The sequence below is a fragment of the Argiope bruennichi genome, chromosome 7, assembly GCF_947563725.1.
Source record: "Argiope bruennichi chromosome 7, qqArgBrue1.1, whole genome shotgun sequence".
Taxonomy (NCBI): Eukaryota; Metazoa; Arthropoda; class Arachnida; order Araneae; family Araneidae; genus Argiope; species Argiope bruennichi.
In genome coordinates, this window is record NC_079157.1 from 75,473,039 (window position 1) to 75,499,471 (window position 26,433).

Genomic DNA, 26,433 nt, shown 5'->3' on the forward strand with positions numbered 1-26,433 from the left:
AGTTCTACAGCAAATATAAATGCTTATAAACACTTCACTTTAAATTTGAAAATATAACCGCAAAAAAGTCTTTATCAAACAATAATAAATAAATCATCTGCTTTTTCCTGGAGATAATAAATATAAAGAGAGGAAAACAGCGAAGGAAAGTTTAAATAAATGATGATGCAATATTCATTTGATATTTCTACAAAGTTCAGAATGGAATAAATGGAATTTTTTAAAAATCTTTTATTAGGGTTATTAAATATGGAATTTGTTTGATTTAATATGAATTTCATTATTATATTACACTGGGACAATAAAAACACTTTTTGAAAAATTTCGCCAATAAGGGCATCACTCGCAGAAAATCAAAATACAATTGAAATGCCTTTTTTTGTTAATTAATTGATTAAAATAATATAATGACGTTATTTTGTTATTTTGAATATCCACGTCTACGGTATTTCAATACAAAGCATCACTATACCTTATATAGTATTATATAAATACAAGTAAGAAATGATTCAAGTTAAATAAAAGCGTGTAAAAGAAATCCAATTTTAGATTCTTGGTTTTTAATAGAAAAAATAATTGGAATATAAATTTTTGAAACATGTGTGAGTTCTTGGAGTAAATATTGACATAAAATTCGAATTTTTTGTATTACGATGCATTTACCAACATTTCTTGATGTTGTATAAAAAAGAAAATCACATGATAATAAAATTTATTAATAATAGAGGGAAATAATTGCATGCAAAAGGATTAATTTCAATGGATTTGGTATATATTTGAATATTCGAGTTATTCATATTTAGAACTATTCTAAATATGAATAAATATATTCATATTTAGAATAGTTCTAATATTCTATTTTTATCCTGTATAATAATTATATCAGTATATTTTTTTATCGTTGTAAAATATTCCCTTAAAATAACCGTTATTTTATAATGTTCTTGCCATCATAAAATATTTCCTGAATTATTTTCTATGCAAACATGATTCGATTGATAAATTCTGTTTACAATATATTTTTATTGAACATATTATGTTCCATGATAAAAATAATATTTATAATTCAGTTTTTAATCATTTCTTTTGTACTAGACTTTCGAAATATTGATTACTTATGAATTCTCGATAAAAATACATTATTTTAATTTTTTGGGAATTTAATTGTCAATCAATCAATTGATTTATGTAATTTGTGTTTTGTGCGTAAAGCGAGCCGCCTAACAAGGAATTAGATATCAATAGTTTTTCAGGACAGAATAATATTTATAAAATCAAATTATAATTAATATAAGATCAGAAAGTAAACTATAATTTGAAAAAACTATCATATTTATTTTATAAATAAAACTGAGTGCATAAGAAAAATTTATATTAAAGGATACGTACAGACACGTAACCACAGCGCAGCATTTAAGAAGTAAAACTAATAGGTTACAATTAAGTCGTCTAAGTTAAAAGCTGTATAGATTTTTTTTTTCAAGCTATAGGTTGGTTGGTTTGTGGCAATGGTGAGGAGAGGCACAGGGCAACCTTTTGAAACCGCGAGTCTTCCAAAGAAGAAAACCTGATATTTAATAACAAATATTCAATCTTAATAAAATATTGGATATTATAGAATGGCATTTTTGTGAATTTAAATCATTGCTTATACAAAATAAGTTTTAAAAAAAATCTTGATTGTAGCTATCACAAAGGGAATGAAAAACTACCAAATATTTTGTTTTGCGCAAGAAATGCAGATATTACCGAAAAAAGAAAATGCATTTCATGATGTTTTTAATGCTCATTTATTTTATTGGAAAAGTTCCCTTGAATGATTGGGATTGTCATTCAAATGAGAGTTATATTAATTTATTTTCTTTATTTATTTAAAAATTTGGAAGTTATTTATTTAAAAATTTGGAAGTTATTTATTTAAAAAATTGGAAGTTATTTATTTAAAAAATTGGAAGTTATTTATTTAAAAAATTGGAAGTTATTTATTTAAAAATTTGGAAGTTATTTATTTTAAACAATAAAAGGCAATTATGATATAACGAAGACTTTTAAAGCATATTGTCTTTTCTTATAGAAATTAGATAGTATGTAAAAAATGTTGTCCCATTGGAACTTAGAGCGAAATATATAAGAAAAAGAAAAGTATTTAAAAAAAGATATACAATAAAAATGTGGCGCACTGAACTTGCAGCAACAAAACCACTACAGAACCAGAGATGCGATTTGCACCAGATTCCCTGATGTATATGGAGCATTGGTCCGCTAAATTCATCGTCGAATTCAAATCCTTTACCTGACAAAATTTAGAAAGAAAAGTTCTGGATGTTGTGTTCTTCTCAGAACGCAGTTTAAAGCGAAGAGAGAAAATATAACCTCTGATGTTACAAAACGAGCCTTTCAAGCAAATAAATTTACCATAAAAAAACTGCAGACAGTAAGACAGTCCCTATAAATTCCTGATGTTATCTTTCTGTTTGCAATGCACAGATCTTAGAATCATACGAATTACGACAATTCTCTGCAAATAATAATACAGGTATAGCAATATTCTAAAAATAAACACCATTTTCATATACGCACAAACCTCTATTCAAGCATATAAGCCCCTTTATCTAGAAAGTAGTTACATTCCTAGAGGAAGCTAGAACCGGCCTACTATGTCCGGTTTCACTTTTCATTTCTATATTTATGGTCACCTCACCATGGAACACTTGAAAATGTTTACTCAGGGCCTCTGGTGACTTGAAAATCGTGATATATTGCTTAAATCACCCAGAGATAATTTTTTTCTAAATCAGTCATTTTTCTGAAAAAAATTGTCATATGAAAATCTGATTTGAATTTAATGCATGTTTAATGATTATTGCATCTCCTTCTTAATTCGATTTTACAAGGTTTGTTTTTATTCCCAGGGTAAAAAATGAATACCAAATATAAAGTGTCAGACGATATTTGGGTTCAACCCCTGTAATTGTCAAGATCAATCGTCTGTAAGGCCCGCAGAGTAAAATGTTTTAATAATAACAGTGAAAAATGCATTTGACTGGTGCTTATAAAATGCTGCAGGTCGAGAAGACTTCTTAAAAACACAGACTTTTATTTCTTGCGACAAACAAACATTTAATACATTATAAATATCACATATTACACCGACACAGACTACGAACACAAGTGAAAAAAATAATCTGAATCTACGTCTAAATAAGCGCGCACACTCTTACATAGAGTGAAAAAGCCTTTGCATAACATTTGCATGAAACCGTCAAATAACATCTTGCATAAATAATTGGGAACATCATTTTATTTCATGTGATAAATCGTTGCGAACGGGGTTCAAATCATCAACAGTTTGTGTACACGCATTCGGATGGAAAGAAAGACCCAATATGAAACGAGCATCCTATTTTTGCTAACATAAAGAATAAAAAGAAAGCTTTCCGTTCTATTGTTATCTGGTATCTTCTGTTTTTTGGGATTTAAAACTATTTTAGAATTTTGAAAATCTTTCCTAAAGAATTATATATCCAAACTTTATGTCAGTCTTCATCCAAAATGCCATTATATTCCATATTAGAAAAGAACTTTTATGTTTGATATTTGCCTTAAAACTTTTATATTCGCAAAAAAGAATCCCCTAAATTTAAAGACGACAACTCATTCTTACAAGTTCGCTATAACGAGGCATAAAAGAAAGGCTTAGCCAACCGTTTCTTTACTTTTCTAATCTCTTCCCCAATCTTTACAACAGGTAAAATCCCTCTGACAGGCTTTAGTACTGAAAAATATGGAATTCCTCTACAATTTATTTTTACTACAGCCCATAAAAGCATGACTTGAAAATCTAAGTTGCCTGTAAAATTCATCTTTTTTTTCTCCCCAAAAGGTTATATCCCATCCCTTCTAAATCTTCTCAAACGATTCTTTGCGAAAAAAAGAAGCTACTCCTTCTTTATCTTAAAGCTGTCTCCAAAAACGAATTTCATCCGTCGACTATAGGAAGTGTTTTTCGTGTTCCTGTGAAATAGAGTGAGTTTACGGGATATCGTCTGAATATAGCGATGGTGGTTCAAGAGTGTGTAAGCAAGAGGTATGAGTGAAGGGTTGATCACGTACGACAGAATGGGCGCAGGTGTTTCTAGTATCTTTTGGTATTTTTGAGAGGTGTTTGAAAAATGAAGTTTTTCTTCGGTATCGGTACGCCATTCTTTTAGATGAACATATAGAGAGTATTTTTTATGAATGATGAAACTGTTTAGTGCGATAGTGACTTTAAGTTATCTGCCCGGGTATGGAGGCATATTAAAAAAATCCTTTGATTATGAATTTTAGTAGATTTTCTTGATGATTATGACTCAAAACAATGAATAACATCAATGAGAAAAATTCAAAAATAATTTAATTAACTAAATTGAGGTACTTTAGGTAAAATTTAATGAAATTAGAGCAAAACGCTAAAAGCTCTACGCTAAATTCAAATTCTCCAATATAAGTTATTTTTCTACACAACACACTCATTGTACTTATAAAGGCAATGAACCTAAAACTTAAGAAAAATATAGAAATGAAAAAAATATTATGGATCTTCGAGCATTTTTATGGTAAAAATATTGTAAAAATCATAAGTACTACTGGCAATAAACTGCTAGAAGTCAAAAACTATTAACATTAGACATAAATCTGTAATTTATTGCCTTCATAACACTTATGGTAATATATATACAAAATTTCAAGAAAATATATGAATAATGTTTTGTGAAACTATGTTTTGTGTAACAAAAATCTCACAAAAAACACATTCTTTTAAAAAATGCATTTAAAGTTTTTATTAGTATACATCTGAAATAATATTTCATTTTAAATACTTAAAATTTACTATTTTTGTAGCAAATTCCTTCCTTATTCACTGTTTTATTAATTTTTTTTTTCTTTTTAATAGCCCGTTTTATTTTTCTGGACAATTTTGTAGCAGGCAAAGACTGTCTCTTTGCAGCAATAATTCGCTCGTTGACGAAGATACTGTATTGTGTTAGCATGTGATGACATGGAATAATACCCATTTGATTAAAAATTTCTATTTTGCCAGAAAAACCATCATTGAATAACAGTAGTACAGCTACATTAACCCCAAAACGCAAAGGTTTCAACTCAACAAACGTGTTTTTGGGAATAATTGTTCATAATAGATTGTTCAAACTTTCACTAGCATTTTGTGTTTTCCCATAAAGGCATTTTCTCAGAAGATTTTGGTCACATAATTTAATATAAGTAGGCTTCATAATACGTTTTTGTAGTCCTATATTTGAGTCTTTATATATATATATATATATATATATATATATATATATATATATATATATATATATATATATATATTTGCCTTCAGAAAGTGCACGTTGGTATTTGCACCAAGAATTCTTTCACTTTGTGTATTGTCCATGTATTGGCTTTTTATTACTGGAGCAAACATGAGCAAATGCAGCAAGTGTTGCCCTTTGAATCTGCAATAAATTACCAACATTGGATCTTATTGCAATGCCATAATAGTTTTGTAATTTATTTATGACATTGTGTATAAGCTTTTCTTTACCCTCGAGACCTTTAATGGATAGTTTTAAAGCTCTCAATTGAGTACCCACTCGCTTTTGAACATGCTTTACACATTCACATTTCACAACAGAACCTTTAGTGAATTTTGGTCAGTGAATATTAATGGTATTAAAGAATAAAAAACTGACTTCCGGGTATTTCCGTGCTACTACCAGTTTCGTTTTCGTTGATGTTGATTTAAAAAACATTTATATCTTCTGATATAATAATCGTAGAAACAAAACAAACACATATTTTGAAACCTAAATAAATGGTTTTTCAATGGAAACAATAAAAAAATTGGGATTTTTAGTAAAAAACTGACTTAGAAACCCAGGCAGTTACCTTAAAACATTGTATCTTGGTTAGTTTAAACTTCATCTTGATAGGAGTGGCATGAAGGGCCATCTACTCGATAAATCTTTATACATTCAGCCGAAATAATTCCTTTTCAATTGCAGTCTAAATTTCATTTGATTGCACCATATGAAATAATGCTATCTATAATTAATCAGATTAAATTTTAAAATTAAAACTGCATCTTGTATTTCCGGTTTAAAGACTTCATTTAAATACATGGTGATTACAAATGATGGGCCCGAATTTAAAAGTATCACATTTTCGAAACTGCTGCATATATGACAATAAGTGGTACGTGAATTTAACGAGGAAATATACCAAGTTTTTTTTTTAAATCCCAAACGTTCCATGTGTGACTCTCTTGTTACAAGGTATAAGTCCAACCTGTAATCCAGTTCGTTCCAAACATTTTGTAGCATCACTCTGTCAATGGTTCTGAATGCTGCACAAATGCGTTCTTTAAGTTCTGAATTTTTTTTTGTGTGTGTGGGTTTGCGTCAAAGACATTATTTATGCACCACCACTGTCGAAAACACTGTCAGAACTTAAAGAATGCATTTGTGCAGCATTCAGAACCATTGACAGAGTGATGCTACAAAATGTTTGGAACGAACTGGATTACAGGTTGGACTTATACCATGTAACAATAGAGTCACACATGGAAAACGTTTGGGATTAAAAACGCTTGGTATATTTCCTCGTTAAATTCACGTATCACTTATTTTCATTTATGCAGCAGTTTCAAAAATGTGATTTTTTAAATTCGGGTCCATCATTTGTATTTATCCTGTATAAACACACCTTTGCGGCTCTCAGACTATCATCAGATATTTTTCATCAATATTAACGCAGTTTAATACAAAGAGATACACATAAAACTCTCAGATTCCTTGCCAGTATTCACGATGATATCTGTCTTTTGGCCAATTTCAAGTTATATTTCAACAAGAACATTCCTATCCCAATTGTCCCTTGCCAGCTATTACTTACACTATGCACGAATGTGGCGTGACCTTTCCCAGTTGGCTTTTTGAATCACCAGAACAAGCAAAATAGGACCACCACACTCAAAGCTGGTCTTGTTCTACTAAGACGTAGAATCAAGAAAAGAGAGCAGTATTGTTGCACAAATAGCACTGCTGCCACGAAACGTAGACTAGTTTTAAGTCTGGGCAAAGGTATATTATGTCACACATTAAAACCTGCTATACTGTACCAGAACCCACAAGTGGGCTTTTTCAAAAGTGCAAGTTTAGCTTCATTAACGATAGTGAACACAATTACGATATGTCTTTAACTTTTTTTTGTTAAAAAAATTACTTATTAATGTTCAAATAAAAAAAATGTATAAGTATAAATTGCTTTTAGTGATTTCCGAGAGGAAGTTAAATTTCTCAATAAAAATGGAGAAAAATTCTCGTGGAAGATTTTTCGTCACTTGTTATCTTTGTGAACAGCAGGATATAAAAAGAAAGAAAAATTCAAATAAAAGCAAAACATATGGCATTTTACACTTTTTCATGTACAGACATGTACCAAATTCTTGCTTTTTTTTCAACTTTCAATAGAAAGTATTTCTTATAATACTTTCCTTTTGGAAAACAACCCAAGATCTTAAGATTGATAATGAATTATTTTTTGAAGAATGTTTAAGGTATTTTGAAACACCCTGTGTATATGGTTACTGGAAGGCAGAATACCTGAAGAATATCGAAGAATGAGTATTTGGCTTTATTTTTAAAATTTGCTCTGTTGACATAAACTGGAGTGCATCAATTCCATTATAAAATAAAATTTATAAAAAAATTGAGATTATTTTAATATTATAATAATGAATCAAATATGCTATTATTCTTACATTTTTTGAAACATTATTAATTTAATTTAAGTAGAAATCGATTTGAGTTTAATTGTTTTTAGTTTTTAACTATCGTTATAAGTAACTTTTTTTTTTTTTATCTTTCACGATTTTTTAAAAAAGTGAATTAAAGCAAAATTGAGAGAAATATTTAAAACAGATGGAAAATAACGATAAACAATTTTTTACCATTAGAGTGATTTTTAAATTACATTATAACGACTTGGCTGAAATGGCACTAACATTCTCTGAAATTTCATTTTTTTTTTTTTTTTTACATTAAAAAGAGTGATTAACTTGAATTATAGATCTGATATGTTTTAGTTATATTTCCATTTCAACCTATACAAGACAACTAAAATCATTTTATTAAATACATATTTTATCTTTCTCTGATTTGTCCATCGAATAAAAATGTTTGTCAATTAAATTAATTATTTTCTCGCATCAATAAAAATTTGTTAACTTTTGTCTTGATTTACTTAAGAAAAGAAACTAAGTTACAAAATATCGCCCTTTTTCCAAATTTATTAAACACATATTCTATAATTTTAACAATAAAGAATTTTTTGTATTATAAGTCAAGAATTTTAACAATAAAGAATTTTTTGTATTATAAGTCAAGAATTTTTATATTCTACAAAAATCTGCAATACTAATTGATAAATAAACTTCATTTACATTTACTCAAACTTGACATTTTTATAATCCTAACAACTGATTCTCAGAATTTAATAAAAGTATTTTAATTTAGAAAAGCAGAAAAGTTTTCAAAATTCGAACAATTAAATTTAATTAAAGAAATATTTGGCATTCTTTTACCCTTTATGAAGATGTTAATAACTTTTGACGTTTTGAAATTAACGCAATTTACCTTTTTTCAAAATTATTCACATTTTTCTTTAAAAAGATAACTTTCATCTCTCGTTCTAAGATCATTAAAGAGAAAAAAAGGAATTGTAACTTGAGGGTTTATCCGTCAGATGGCGCTCTATCATAGAACCATTTCAACAGGCGACGGATTCGTGTTTTCATCACTCTGCATTTGAACGTTCGTCTGACGATACAACTCTCTCTTTGCTTATCAACGAGTTAAATATTATCTTTTATTTCGTTAATTTTAAATGATAATATGATTTAAATTTGATTTTATCGTTAAAATTCCTGGAATGATTGGGAGATGAATTTATTCGTTCTTCAATATGGTAAGTTTTATATGCATTTTCACGTTAATATTTGTTTAAAAATAAATTACTTTTTGCTCTTTTCCCACATGGTGTAATTTGATGGTTTGCGTGCGGTACATATGGGTTTCGTCGCATTCAGTTTTGTTATCGTACAATATTAGTTAAATTATGACTATCAAGATCAGAAATGTAAATATAAAAGTTAATAAAATGTTTCGGGTTTTATGAAAGTTATTAATAGGCATTTAACAATTTACCAAAGCAGATGAAAAAGAAGCCCGATTTTTAAAAAACTATTAATAAACCATTAAATTATATTGCTGACGATTATAAAATTTTAAGAAAATATATATTTTCGAATCGTTTGAATGCTTTAATATTGTCTTTTATTAAATATTAAATTTGAAATATAAATAGACAAACTAGACATTTTAAAATAAATAGACAAACTAGTATTTGTTTTTTTATTTTTTGCATTTTGTTCTAATATTGAATTTTATTCTTAGGTAATAAAATGTTACGATAATAAATAAATAAATTATATATTGTGTTATGGATGCAATAAACTTTTTTTAAATGAATAAATTTAAATGAATTTTAAATGAATAAATTTAAATGAATTTTAAATGAATAAATTTAAAGAAAAATTGAATGAAATATGAAAATGAAGAAATAAGAGGTGGTTGATTTGGAGGAAATATATTTGTTACTTGTATTGTTATTGTTTCTAGCTTCATTTAATTAATTAATTAATTTATTTTTGTAGTTTCTACTACTAATAACTACTACTAATGAATGTGCATATGCCTGTTGTTGGTGCTAAACAGACCAGAGCTTTTAATAAATAAATACCAAATTTGGCTCATACTTAACTTGGAGTGAGAAAATGTGAACCAAAGAGAGAATTTTTGAAATTTAAATTAGTAGTTAAAATTTTATCTGTAATTTGCGGGTTTTCTGCGATAATTTCCGAAAATATTGCTTAAAATAGTTTTTATATTTTTTTCAAAATTTAAGGAATTTTCATTTTAATAATATGAATTTAATAATCTAGCAAATTTTTCCCTAACTATTTTTAGCAATTCAAAAAAATATTTTTTTTCCTTATTTTTAATAATACATTTCATTGTTATTAATTACATTAATAACCATGCAATATTGTTAATTTAAATGTTTTTAATGACATAATTACATTCTTGCTTGCAAAAAAAGAAAACGTTTTCATTGCTACATCAAATATTTACATTCTATATATATTAAATAATGTTCTTCCATTTTTTTAGTATCTATTCTTCTCAATATCCATGTCGTTTATATAAAAAATAAGAATATGAAGTTACAATATCATGAAATTTAGCTGATAGATGAACAGAACAATTACATTTTTAATAATAAAATTGTAGATAACGGACAAGACTGTGAATGACCTGAGTATTCAGATTTTTATTTCCTCCACACTTATCACGGAGAGACTTGTGTTTTTCGTAGCATAATAATAATTAAAAAAAAACACCCCGGCACTTTTATATAATTTACTTCAAGTAATTGGAGAACAGTAGTTTTGACAGAACCTAACGGCATGTGATATTTGTCAATTAATGTGAGATGCGATTAATACACAAGTACTATATTACCGAAATTATACTTTGTGTGCACATTCCTCTATCCGTTCACAAATATGATTCAAATTTAATCAGAATGAGCATTTTTGATGCTAAAATTTTGAAGTGTCATTCATCAAATGCTACAAAATTATTAGGTTTTGAATTATAATGTATTACAATAGTACAGACAGACAGATGGCAACTCTTTGATGGATTTGATTCCAAATATGAAACAGATCTTCAATTTAGATGTTAAATCTGTGTATTAAATTTTATCCATCTAGTCAGTTTCGTTTTGAAGTTATCGTTTTTACTTGTATACGAGCCGGCGTCCTGGCATAGGGGTAGCGCGTCTTCCCCGTGATCTGGGCGTCCCGGGTTCGAGTCCCGGTTTGGGCATGGTTGTTCTATCTGTGAGATGTGTGAATGTGCCCTCCTGTAAAAAGGGGTTGTGCAAGCGAATGAATGATGCGTGAGTGGCAAAGTCGTACTCTTGGCCCTAGTTGGCGCTGCTATAAAAAATAAGAGACGTTCCCCCTCAGGCTTAAATCGCTGTTTTCGTAACAACGGGCTTGTCAGTGGCAAGTGCCATAAGAAACAAACAAACTTGTATACGAACAGTTAAGTTCGAACAGTCCATTCTCTGAATGGATATAATTCAAAATTTAGTGAAATACACAAATTTTCTGTTAAGATCGTACACCAAATTTACGTACGAGTGTGTGTGCGTGCGCACGCCTGTGTTGTGTGCGTGTATGTGTTGTGAATGTGTGCGTGTGTGTAAATATGTGCGTGCGTGCGTGTTGTGTTCGTGTGCGTGCGTGCGTTTTTTTCGATCTCGGGGAAGTCAGAGACATGAAAATTTATCAAAATCTCGAGTTCGATTTTCTTGACGACTAAAATATGTTCTATACATACAAAAAAGTGAAAAAAAAAACACATGTGTTTTTATATGCAATTTTTGCTCAATATTTAATTTCAATTGTAGTATTGATTGAAAGCAGAAGAGTCATTAAGACAACGGAAATTATTATCACAAAAGTATTTCTTATCAATTCTGAATTAATGCATTTAATGTATGTGAACATTTACATGTGTTATGCTTAAATGGAATTCATATTGACCATAAAAAACTGCATTAAATTTAAATTATGACGCTATCTGTACCTATAAAGGAAGTACTTGTGTATAGCGTATGTGTGTATGTCCCCTGTGAACAGACCAAACTGTAGCAATTATAACCATGAAATTCGATATGCAGCTTGTCGTTATTTTAATTCATTTTATATTGAGTTAAAATGTTGCTTAAATGTCAATTGTGTTGCTTAAATTTTAAAAGTTGAGGAAGAAAAATATTTCTTCATATTTTGGCTGTTTTTTTAATCGCGTTTGTCCATGTTATAGTTGCCAGTGGGAATAGGGGGAAAAATAGTACACATTAAAGAGAAAAAACATTTGTTAATCTGCAGGGTTTATTTTGCACCTCTAATCTGAATATTTAAAACTTAGCACTTTTCACAAAATATTTCATGATTTAAAATTAAAATTCTTGCATCTGATATTCTGTTTCCCTTACATTTCTGAAATTTTTGATATTATTATTTATTTGAACTGTTTTCTCTGATTAAAAGCACGAATAGCCGAAATATCTTTTCCATTGAATTAAATTGATTCAAATTATTTTCCTGGCAAGTTCAAAGATTTTTGTGCCTCACGTCAACAAATGCAGATCCATAGAGAGAATTTTTATTTCTTCACCGATTTGGCAAGGCACATGATTATAGCGTCAAGAATTTTGTAAATTATTTTTGAATAGTTTAAATTCTAATAACATCATTCGCAGCAAAATTTCTTATTTCATTTTCTCTCTCCATTTCTTAGAGTGCCTTCATTCTCAGTTATTTATTTTAATTTTTAAATCAGATCAGGGCTATGTATTTCTGACTCTGCTAGCTCTATTTATTAATCCAACGACTGAATATTAAGCTACATGAAAGTTGGTGAAAAAAAAAAAAAAGAGAAATTGTTAATATTATCAGCTCTTTAATTTTACAGTAGAGAAACGAAAAAAGTTATCACTTCTGATGTGAATGATATTTTTCATCGCAAGTTTTCTTTTAATGTATAATTTGGTTCGTACATGCTGAAATTTAACACGTTCAACTGGCATCAACAAAAATAATCAAAATAATACAAAAATGAGTTTTGCACAGACTGCTTTACATCGTTATGCTTTGATTTTTTCAGTTTGATGTCTATTTATAAGAGCTTTCCAAAATCTTTAACAGATGTAAATTATTTATTTCTCCGAATTTCAAAATTGAAGAATGTAAAGTAAATTGATTTTCTTTTATTTATACTGGGGGAAGTTCCGACGCACAAAAGTTGGGGGTGGGAGGAAACTGCTTCAAAGAAGTTTATGATACCATGCATGTTAAGAAATCTTATAACTTTAATCGAGCAATCCTTGTACATATATAAATTGATTTCTTGTATCTCGGAATCGGCTCTAATGATTTGGTTCAAATTTTATATTTAGGTAAAGTTTTGCTTTTTAAGTTTATCTTAATAGGTATCTATCCTGAAATAAAGCGATTTTTACTTACCCTCTCTCTATTTTTTTATAACAAACTCTTAGAGTCTTTTTATATCTTCTCTCATGTTGACAATATCATATAGCGCAATCTCATGAATTTTGTTGTACTTGCATTGTTGCTAAAGGAGGATAACCTACTGGTACTTCAAAATTTTGTGAGTCGTTACTGTATAAAGGTCGTGATGGCACCAGCTCCAGGAAATCCGCTCCAGGAAAGCGCGGTCTTCATGATACCGAAACATATGTTGAAGTGCTAGCCCCCAGTTCTTTGTGCTGGTCTGTCAGCTGCATCGGAACCCACTGCGCGCAAACCTTCCGATAACGCAACCTGTCGTGAACATTTGTTTACACTGTTCCAACGTTGACATCCACTTCACCGCCAACATTCGTAATGTGACATGCCGATCACTTATCACTAGGTCTTCCACCTTATCGATGAGATCAGCCGTGATGACTGTGTTTGCCTGATCTGGTCTCGATTAACTATTGCACTATTGTTAAATTTATATCATTAAAAAGATTTTTTGGAGTTTTAAAGTGACGTTATTATTTTTCAACAGTAACATTTTGCTTCATTTTTAATTAATAAAAATGTTAACTACCAAAGCATATATGTGCAAATTCCTCTGAGTCAAGCGACCTAACACACACACACACAATTTTTGTGTCTTAATCCTCGGAAACTTTCGAACGCACCCATAGAAAACTTTCGTCTTGAAATATATGAAAGATTCAATGTTGATATTTGCTTGTATTTACGATCTAAAAGTACTGCACGTTTTTTAACGGATCAATAAAATTGAACAGGTAAACTAATGTTCGGGATTAATGTTCCTAGAAATATAAAGATTTAATAAGAAAAATTCAATGATGGTAAACATAAATACAAGATTCTGTCTGTATATTAAAATTCTAAAAATTTATTTTATAAGAAAATGGAAAATTATTTTATTGAGTAATATATTCTGGTGTTTCGTATAAACATAGTTTTGTCAATGTAATAAAAAGTGGAAAAATATTTTTTTTATAAAATTCTTAACTAACTGATATTCTATAAAAAAAAAATAATTTTCCGCTTGTCAATGTACTAAGAAGTAGAAAATTATTTTTATAAAAATAATTTTATAATAAAAAATAATTTTCAGCTTGTCAGTGTACTGTCAGAATTGGAAAATTATTTTTTTTATGAAGAATTTGGAAGTCAATACAAAATTACAAAAAATCTGGAGCAGTCGAAAAGCAATATTATAAAATATTTTAGCTTCAATAAATATCAAAATATCACAAATATTTTTTTTAACTTATAAATTATCATCAGTACGTATAATTACACTTCTAATTAACCCTTTCTAGGGCCGTGGGAAGTATGCTTCCCACCAAATTTATCAATCTTTGTATGAAGTTATGTAGTTTGGCATAAGTTCTGACATATTTTTTTAGTAAAACAAAAACTAAGAATCTTCAGTTCTTTATCTCACACAAAATGATGTGTCTTGATTTGTACTTAATTATCAATTAACGAAATGAATTTATTAATCAAATTAAATTTATCTAATAAATGAAATGAATCCCTTTCCTTATTCTAATTCCAAACTTAAAAATATTTTAACATAATATGACTAGGAAAAAATGTGCCTGTAAAGGGTTAACCATCAGCATTACAAGATTTTACAATTTTGTATTCACCTTCAAATATTTGATAAAAAATTATTTTAAACTTTTTAGTACAAAAATAAAGAGTTATATATGTCTCATTTTATTATTATTATTATGCTTTATATCTCATTCTGAAATAACTTATCTCCACGATTACATATCAAACTTCCATTACCTATCACAAAAAATATATTGTAGATAAATTTTTCATGAATTTTATTTCCTTCACATAAAATCACGTTCTAAAATGGTTCCGAAATAAGGAACATAGATAGAATCACCTTTTGATTTTTGTTCTTTCTTACCTATTCTGATAGTAAATCCCCACCACGTCCCGTCTGGATGATACTTTGATGTCGAACGACGGCTGATTTACTGATTCCTTTTCTAGCTACGAGACATTCGCCTTTAACTCTCAGTAAATAAAAGAACAGAGGGAAAAAAATCCCCGGATGAGACGGACTCAACCGTTCTCTTATTCACGATCTTTCTGTTCACGTGTGTGTTGAGCATAGCAATTTTTCTCCTACATACATCGGGACTCATGTCCCAGCCCTTGAGTGTATTTCTTAGAGCCCCGTATCAAGCCGAAACGAGAAGGAGAGATAGAAAAATTATTTATGCCATGCTTGAGGAATACAAACATTTTCGTTTGGATAAGGAAGATATCATAAGAATTATGGGATATTCCAGAAGGGGGGAGAGTTCTTTAACGGATAAATAGTTCTAGAATAAAGAAGATAAATATGATGGTGTGTAATAAAGTAGGTTGAATTATGCATATTTATATATTTGTAATCTGGAATTTAAAGTATGCGTAAAATATGTGCACCACAACTTTGCATCTATATTTGTATAAGACGGGTATTGTATAAAAGAACATATGTAGCCAATTAATAGGTACAAGGTATTTTAATTCTGTCAAAGAAAGGCTACTCAGTTAAAAGAAATTTCACACCATGCAACTCATAAACATCATCTTGATCCAGTAGATGGCATTTCCACATATCTAGAGAAGATCCTTTCTTAGAACACTAGTTAAATAGTACAAAATAGCTATTACGTGATGAAATGTCAATTTTGTGCAATGAGCTTTGGCTCAATTTAAGGTATACGTACACACTTAAAACTTCGAAAATCGTTCAAAATATCAAATTTTTTTTTATTGCTTCAAAATGTTCTCTGGTCCTTTAGCTTTCAAACGATACCAAAATATTGTCAATATGCGGAATATTTCTCGAGTTATAATTATTTTTATTGAGGTACTTTCACTAAAAACTCTAGTTTCGGTTTTTTTTTTAACTCATTTTATGAAGAATGAAATTTTTCCACTGTGTTGCTTCATTCTAACAATCATAACTTAACAAAAAATTAATCAAATACAATTATTTATATATCAAAATAATCCGTATGAAACAGTGGATGTTTTGTGTCTCAATCAAATTTATATTTATAGAAATAAATTTTTAATAGCCATTTAAAACTTAAAATTACAGAAAAAGTCTCGCTTTTTCTATTCATCGTTGATGAAAAAAATTGTTAAAAAAACTATATATTTTTATAACTTGATTGAGGCAGACAACATGAAGACTAATATTAGGCCTAATTTCCAAATAAAATTGTGTGTTTGTACAAATTAGAATTTAAGATATCATGTTTCAAAAATATGCTAATTAGCTCATTAAATATTATTTAATTAATTAATAATTAGTGTTATATGGTTTTTTCTCACTGACATGCGTTCGAACATATATTAATGACCCACTGTGAAAAAAAAATGGATTTTTAAAGTTAAAATTTTTTAAAAATCTTCTAGTTGGTACGTACACCTTAAGCATGATGTCTGCCAACACTTAAACTGAATTTTTGTTCCATATATATTGGCAGGAACTGTTCACGTGATTTTCATACCTGTCTGATAAGTATTATTTCTATAGGCATGAAACTATTGCCACATGATTTATCACGGACTCACCTAAGTATCTTCTAATAGTTATCGGAAAATTGCGATTGTTATTCATCATTAGCTAGTAAAATCGCAAACATTCGTAAAGAATTGTAGAATTCTTTACGAATATTTGTGATTTTACTGGCTAATGATGTTGGATATTGAAGGAGCTATCTTGGTTCTCTGCTACTACTGCAATTTGTATTAGTTTCTTTGCCCTCATTGTTATGTCTCTGGCTACCCAAATCTACATTGGTAAACATGCGAATCATATCGCAAGAATGCTTGTAATTGTTATGACTGTCTAAGATATAATTTGAATTTTCAGAACGAAAATTTATTATTTCTATTGCTGACTGATTCCATTCATTTAGGCATATTTTTGTATCTATATATATTCTGTGCAACCATTTTGTGTTTTATGAATAGTCCATGCTATTCATAAAACGCAACATTCTAAATAGCTATTAAGATGTTGGTTTACATTTGACTGTTGCCATTCGATAGTAAACAAAAAAGAACGATTTCTATGCCACGCAAGTTAGCATTTTATTAGGATATATATTTTACACAAGAAGTGTTCTACATCCGTAAATCGGCTGTGAACCGTTAATTTATACTTGTCCTGCATTAACCCTTAAATGGAGAGGTGAAATTTTAGGACTTAACTAAGGAGGTGCAGTCTACGTGACAGCATTTCATTTACATTCAAATTAAATTTTCTAATGAATGTATTAGTATGAAAAGCTGCCAATATATTACGTTTTAGAAATTTTTTCAAAATATATTATCATTGAAGAAAAGTAAATACGTTGGAACATACATTTTCTTCTCAAATTACATGTTACAATAAATATACAATATACATTGCAATACATATTCTTGAAAAAAACATATTACTTTTTACTTTTTAAATCATATTTATTTTTACAGTATATTAAGGTATATAGAAGACAATATAATGTAAAATTCAACAATTATATGAAAAATAAAAAGATTGACAGCAGGTAAAACTGGCCCTTTTTTTAACGGATTGTGTGACTTTCATAGCACGGTTTTCTAGGGCCTTTTAAACATACAGGTTAAGAACTAGAAAATAAAAATCACTCTATAAATTCTGTATATATATATATATCTTGGTATATTAATATATTTTATAAATTTTTCAAAATACATTATGACTAGAAAAATTAATTATGTTTGAACATACATATCAGAATCAGTTGAATGCGAACTTTCATCGAAAAACTCTTCTGTACAATTATTCTTATCACTAAAATCCCTTTCTGCTTCATTTAAAAATGTTTGGAGCACTGCTTCATAAAAGCATCAGTAAATGGGATGATATTTCAGAGGCCAAGTTTTAGCGCCATCTGCTAAGCCTTGTTTGTCATTAGGACACAGGGAGCTGCGGTCTTAGAAACCGCGCTCAAAGAAATAACTGAATAATTTTAAAAAGCATCCGCTGAAATCGGTTTAAAAAGTGCACGTGTATTGAAGGTTACAAAACAGGAAACTACAGGGTCATTCCATTCAAGTGAGCTAAAAATAGAAAGTGGTGACCGAAAATCCATCGCCAGCAGTCTCACAGACCACATGTCCCCAGTTAAGGGTTAAAATGTGCTAGAAAATGAGTGATAGATTCATAGCTATTGGGATAATTTCAATAGCTCACGGCGCCTCTCTAAGAAGAGGTTTGTGAGGTACTTTTTAACTTAAACTTCTTTTCATAAATATTAATTACCGAGGCATAAGAATAGCTGGCCACTTTCGAATATTAACTAATTGATTATTTATTTTTTATAAGCTACTGTATGCTTAATTTGAGTTTCTATGTTGACAAGATACAGCTGTATTATCTAGTGAATTAAATAAAAAAGAACTAAAAATATTAAAATTTTAAAAAAGTAGAGAATCATAAAAATTTAAATGCAAATTTTTATTAGTAAACTAAAATGTACGGCATGATTTTCCTTATCATAAATTAAAGTTTAAAGTAAAACTTGTTAAAATCATAAAGAATTCAAATGCCCCCAAACATAATAATTCAACCCCCAAAAGATAAATCACTAAAAATGTCAAATTTTTTTTTAAAAATCCTGTAATTCATTTATTGAAATATTCATAAATTTTATTCATATTTCTTTTTATTAAAATTATTTACATGAATTTCTTGAGCTTTTATGATTTTTGATTTCATTTCTAGAATTTATTTTAAAAAATTAAAATGCACATTCACATTCTTAATCTTATAAAAACCGAGTTTTGTAAATATATGCCTTGCAGAGAAATAAGATTTTTAATTAAAAGTGGTATATCTAAATTTCAAAAAGGAATTTTATTTATTCCTAAGATGATATCCTTTTTATGAATACGCCAGCTTTCCATTTACTTAACTAGTTTACGATAACAAAATTCGATGCATATCGTTTAAATCCACCATTCAAATCAATTCAAAACACGCCTTAACTTTATTTTCGAACTAAAACTTCCATGCGCGTTTTCTTGCTTCTAGTTCAAGTAAGTCCCTTTTTCAATTCCTGCATTAGCTATATCACTTCTTTAAAACACATCAATGAATAAATTAAGCCTAAATTTATTCGAAAACAAGTTAATGAAAACACGCAATAAAAAAATCTCACACAGCGAAGTTTTAGTCTTCTTATTTCTGAAAAAAAAGATGGCGTCAGTATGTTCCGTTTCATGCCCAGATTATGCATTCGGATCTGTTGCATTATTCAAAACAACTATTGCATATTATTTCCATATAAATTCACTCCAAGCGACGATCAGATGAAAAAGGATGCCACTGATTGGATAGAACGGCAGAAGATGAAAGGTCATTGGTTCAAGAGAAAGTGGGTGGGGGAAAAAAACTAGAAGACAATTTTCTATTACCTCAGCCGAAACTTTTATATTAGATGTCTTTAAATTAATAAAATATTTCACAACCGTTCCCAGTTCTGAGCAATAATCTAATCGATATTATGGAGCAATCGATATGTTTTCCTGAAGGGAAATCGAATATCGATATAACAGTTTTGTGGAGTGATAATAGATATTTACGCCATCAAAAGGGAAGAATCTTTAATTTATCGTCAAGGGCGAGACCCTCCGAGTTGAGTGTGAGCTCTCTTGATTAGCGTCGAAGTATAAGTTAATTACATGAGCTAAAAATAGCTTACAGTTTAAATGTTTTGTGATTTCTTATTAAATTTTAAGTTTCTTTATGAGTGAAATTACATTAAAGAATTATATTCAGACTTACATGGAAATTCTTATGGATAGTTTAATATTAATAGTTTTCTTAATAAAGTAGTTTTAAACTTCAAATGGAGACAAACCTATAACTTTTATATTGAAAAAAACTAACTTTAATATTTTAAAAGCTTTTCACTACCATGTTCATTGTCGCCATGAAATTGTCTGGAGAGTAAACGAGTAAATATAATGCAAACGATAAAGTATATTGCAACTATAAGAAATTGCCTAGAAATCGTGGTAAGCATATCAAGACAAATTTCATTTCATTTAATATATATATATATATATATATATATATATATATATATATATATATATATATATATATATATATATATATATATATATATATCTGCGTTTATAATAAATTATATTCTTCTTTCGTAATAAATTATAAATTTCATTAGGTATACATTTTTTTTTTTTTTTTTACTCTCCAATATACGAAATATAGAATGAGAAAATATTGTAATTGTCAAAAAATTCTAACTGCATATTTTGACGAATCTATGCTTTCCAGTTCACTCTATATACGAAAAACACACTTTTGGAAATATGTGTCTGTGTTTGTGAACACAATGACTCCAAACCGCTTTGAGCTAGATGGATGAAATTTGTATTGTAATTTCGATTTCTATCAAATTTTGAATGAAACGAATTTAAAAAAAAGTCTATCCTTCAATTTGGGTACAATGAATTAGATAACTACAGAACTTAAGAAACAGAAGGTTAACATTTTAAACTGATATTTACCATCTAAACTGTATCTTACAAAATTTTGAACTAAATCTGTTAAAGGGCTGACCATGCGTGCATCTATACTTCTCCATGCATTTAAACGCAATAACTAAAAAGCTCAGTGATTTAAATAAATAAAATTTGGTATGTAACCGTGTGACTACAATTGTAGTACTATGCCATATTTTGGTTTCAAGTGGTTGGAAAAAATATTACCAAATTACATTTTCGAATTTTGGATACTCGTTTATTAACTGAATACATGGGATTAAGCCCTAATGATCACATAATGTATTCAGTAAAAATATTAGATTCAGGCCTTATATCTATCTGCATTTTGTAACTATTGTTCGCCAATGCAATGCAAGGCATTCACGAGTTTATTGAAAACTACATTTTTTCTGAAGAGGGAGAAATAACACGTTTGCTAATGAATATGGGAGAAAGTTTTGGATTGACCACTCCCTCTGAAAAAAAATATTTATAATATTTACTTTTATAAATAAATTCCTAAATGCATATTCAAATAATGTATATTCATACATCATATGCATATTCAAATAATGTATATTCATGCATCCTATGCATATTCAAATAATGTATATTCATGCATAATATGCATATTCAAATAATGTATATGCATGCATCATATACATCAAATAATGTATATTCATGCATAATATGCATATTCAAATAATGTATATGCATGCATCATATACATCAAATAATGTATATTCATGCATCATATGCATATTCAAATAATGTATATTCATTCATTCAAATAATGTATATTCATGCATCATATACATCAAATAATGTATATTCATGCATCATATACATCAAATAATGTATATTCATGCATCATATACATCAAATAATGTATATTCATGCATCATATGCATATTCAAATAATGTATATTCATGCATCATATGCATATTCAAATAATGTATATTCATTCATTCAAATAATGTATATTCATGCATCATATACATCAAATCATGATTCATGCGTCAAATAATGTATGTTCATGCATTCAAATAATGTATATTCATTCATTCAAATAATGTATATTCATGCATTCAAATAATGTATATTCATGCATTCAAATAATGTATATTCATACATTCAAATAATGTATATTCATAAAATCCTAAATGCATATATCATAGTCTTTCATTATAAGTCACAAATCATTGCGTCCTTTACCGTTATTTGGTTAGATTAATACCTCTTATCTTATAGCATAATGACGGTTCCAATTATGACTCCAAGAAATAATTATGAAAAATAGCACAGAAAAATTAAAGGAGATTGGAAACTGTATTCAGGAATATCGTAGAATGATAACGGTTTAGGCTAGATTCATCTACCAAGCATTATTTTATTTTTAAACATATCCTTAATAATATAGCAGTGATAATATGAGCACGAAAAACAATTATATGTCCCCAAGATGCATGATTATAAATCTAATTACTAATTTATTTTTGTAACTGGATTTAAACCAAAAAAAATTCTTTTATGAAATATATTAATATCAGTAAAATATTTAATATTAATAAAATTGGTATCATTAAAAATGTAATTGTTTTAAAGTAGAGTAAAATGGTTTTTTTATGTAAAAGTAAGCTTCGGGATTTTTGAGGAAATACTGAAATTTGTTCATTTATAATTAATAATTAAAGTTCTCTACTGTCATCTGAAGATAATTAAAAAGTTGAAACTTCATTTCTGCGCATTCTATCCAGAATTATCTGCTTGGCATATTTGGTAACTTCCGGTCGAATAATCCTGCCTATAAATGACTTTGAATGATTTTTCCATCATGTGTGCAACAATTTACAAATAGCATGCCAGTCCATACATGCTTCCATATTAAAATGCAAAATATCAGCGTTGAAAGGATCAAGCCTTAATTTATTGACATGAGAATTGGAAAAAAAGAATATGAAAATTTTCGTGCTGAGCATTACTTTTCTTTAAAGTAAAAAAAATAAATGATTATAGAAATTTTTACAAGGAAATTGTATAATTTTTAGTATCTTTCATTTTGCATTTTTTGCTTTTATTTCCCATGTAGCAATAACAGAAACAAATTTAATCAGATTTTTTTTATATCACTAACTATTAGTGTATTGTATATATAATATAATACTACAAATATTTGAAAAAAATTCTCTTTGTAATTTTCCGTATAATTAAATTATTTTCAGAAGTCAAATATTTCTTTTCGAATTTTAAGATCTTTTGTTTGTTTTATGTAAATAAAAACATACTTCATCATAAAATTCCTTAGTTAAAAAAGGGCAGGAGAAAGAGCGAATAAATAAATAAAATAAATAACAAGAAGCAACTAAATAAAAAAAAGTGGAAGAAGAAGGCCAGAAGTGTTATGTCCCTTTGCTATTAGTGACAAAATGATACCATGACCACAGAATATGAATTTTTCATGTGTTGTTTGTTTGGACTTCATCCAAGGTGACTTATCTTCTGTATTTCGCCTTTCTACTTCCCTCTTTCCTTTCTCCCCCCCCCCTTTCGAATGAATGAGTCCCATAATAAACTTAATATCTGAAGAAATATTGTATTACCAAAATGTACGCTAAGAATTTCATGAGAATATTATTGAGGTTCATATTTCATTTATACCGAATGGTTTTAATGAAATCACTCATATTAACAGAAATATAGAGATTTTTCATGAGAATATTTATCATCATCATCATCGTCGCATAAAGATATTTTTCACATTCTTTTTGTGACTATATGTTAATTATAGTAGTAGTATCCATATTCTAAGCATTACGGGAAGTAAGCAAAATACTACTGAGAATATTGCATTACTAAAATGTTCGCTAAGAATTTGAGTAGCATTTTTTCAGTCATCGTCATTTAGATTATGTTACGATACCTATACAAATATATATCTATTCTAAGCAATACAGAGAAAATGCAAAGGATTGTAGAGAATATTTCATTGTTAATCTTTACTAATAATAAAAATGAATGTAAGTATGTGAATTGTCGCTCTAAAGGCAGATCGGTTGACATACAGCTAATAAATGTGTCATTTGTATAACTTGGATGGTGGAAACGTGCATTTAAAAAGAAAAAAAAATGAAAATTTAATTAGAATTTATTATTGAAAATTAAGTGAAATTCTGATGTTTTCCACCATAATATCCGAAAATATTTCAGTGCAAAAATGAATGTGTCTCCGTTTTCAAATTTAAGAATTTTTTTTTCTCTGATGCTATGCTTTTTCATTTTTATTGAAACAATCTTTCCTATATTTTGGTAATATTTAATATATTTTAGCAATATTTTTAAATTATCTTCCTATATTTTATCCATTCCTTCGTTTAGCAATATTTTTAAAATATTTTTTTTTCTAATCTCCAGCAATCTATACATTGTTGCTCTGAAATTCTAAACGTGATTAAATGCTTCATCAAATATTTAGTTGCATGATTTTCTTCAATTGTTGAAAGATTCTGTTCAGTATCTGTGCAATTTACAAGACAAATATAAAAAAAGTGAAATTACAATATTCCGAAATTTAGAAGATGGACGATCCGATTATTTAATTTTGTAAAAGTGCTATAATATTATGGCCCCAGTCTCCCTTCAAAAGGTTTATATACACAATGAACAAATCATATATGAGGTAAGTAAAATAACAGGACTTTAATGTCAGTCAGTTTTGCGGAATCATGGGCATTCCATTTATAGTGAAAAGGTTTATATGAAATCAAATATAACCAGAATCAGATGGTCGCCTCAAGAGGCTAGTATGCTCAATAAAAAAGAAAGAAAATTTTCAAATAGAAGTTTCACAGCGTTCTATATAAACACCTCTAGGTTAAAATGAGAGTATTCCTACTCTTATCATTGGGGAGAAAATACAAAGCACTGTAAAGAAAGAATATTTTTTATTACAATGTCCTCTAAGAATTTTCATGAAGATTTGCGCTATCAAGATGAGGTTCGCATTATTTCGTAAAAACTATGTTATAATGAAAGTAACGATTTTCAAAGTAAGCGAAGATTTTCAAGAAGTCTTCACATCACTTCATCACCACTTTAAGATAGCCTTCATATTTCCTAAATGTATATTTGATGGTTAGAATGAAAGTATCTACATTCAAATCATGATGAGAAAAATGCAAACAGCTATCCAGAAACTGTTCACTGATATTTCAAAGTGGGTTATTTTCTATTATATCATTTGCACGATTTTCATAAATATCTTTAGTTAGAATTAAAAAATTTATATTCTAAGTACCACAAAGAAAATGCAAAGCACTGGAAGGAATATTTCATCATTTATATATTCACAAAGATATCAATAAAATATTTACTATCATCATGACTAAGATAACATTCAGATTCTTTATCTGCCGGTTAGATTGAAAATGTTCTTATTCAAAGTATTATAGCCAAATGCAAAGCATTGTTCAGAATATTGAATTACTAAAATGCTCACAAAGAATATCAAGAGTAAATTTTCTATCATCGTTATTTAGAAAGTGCCCACATTGTCTTCATTAAATGCCCTTATCATTTCTATGCGGCACAGAGAAAATAAAAGAAATCGTAAAAAAAAACATTACATAAGAAAAATATTCAATATGAATTTAAAGAAAATACTTACCATCATTGTCATTACAATGATATTCAAAATCCTTACGTAAAAGCATGCACGTTACAATGCGAATATTTATGTTCTGAATACAATAGAGAAAATACATAGTAAATACATAGAAAAATAGAGAGATAAAAATATAGAAAATAAGAAATATTGCATTATTAAATTTCACGAATCTAAAAAAAGTTTCTTCCATAGTTATTTAGACGATATCTGCAGTAATTTCATAGATCTCTCTCTCTCACTCTCCCTTTTTTTAAAGCGCTGCAGAGAAAAAGCAAAGCAGTGCAACAAATATTCTCCCATTAAAATATTAAAAAAAATCAATAACATATTAATTGGGACTTTCAAGAGAATATTTATTATCATCATCATTAAAATAATGTTAATATTTTTTACATATAGATAGATCTGCATAGAATGAAAGGTCGACCCGAACCGAATGAAAGTTAATCCTGTTAGAATGAAGTTATCGCTATTCAAAATACTACAGATAAAATAAAAAATATATATATATATCATATCATAATTAAATTCATATTGCTTACATATACGTATGAACATATTGGAATTCTTTGTATAGTAGAGAAAATACTATAAAAATATTAAATCACCGAAATTTCGCAAACATTATTAAGAGAATATTTTCTATCATTCTCATTAAGACTATATTCACATATAATACCTAGATATATTCAATAATATTCGATGTTATTCTGATCAATCTTATTTGTTTTTTTTTTACTCCATTTTATGCAATTTATGTTATTGTAAATTTCCCCCGTTGACTTTTACGTGACATGTACCCCTTTTGTTTATATGTGTTAAATGAAAAAAAAAAAGAAAAAAAGAGGGGATGTTGTGGTGAAATCGATACGACAATATAACATAAGCACAGGCATTTCAAATTAATAAAGGTATATAAATATGGACATTTTTACCAGAAAACTCTTTTCTTAGCTTTCTAGTCTTGTGCCACATTTTTTT

At 28.3% G+C, this 26,433-nt stretch overlaps 1 protein-coding gene across 1 annotated transcript in view; it reads left to right on the forward strand.

Annotated features, from left to right (window-relative positions):
- The first annotated feature begins 8,913 nt into the window (after positions 1-8,913).
- The window catches only part of LOC129974822 (uncharacterized), a 199,783-nt gene continuing 182,263 nt past the window's right edge, over positions 8,914-26,433 (forward strand). Inside the window, exon 1 of the mRNA XM_056087584.1 lies at positions 8,914-9,009. The gene's annotated coding sequence lies outside the window, so the exon portion shown is untranslated. The remainder of the gene's footprint in view (positions 9,010-26,433) is intronic.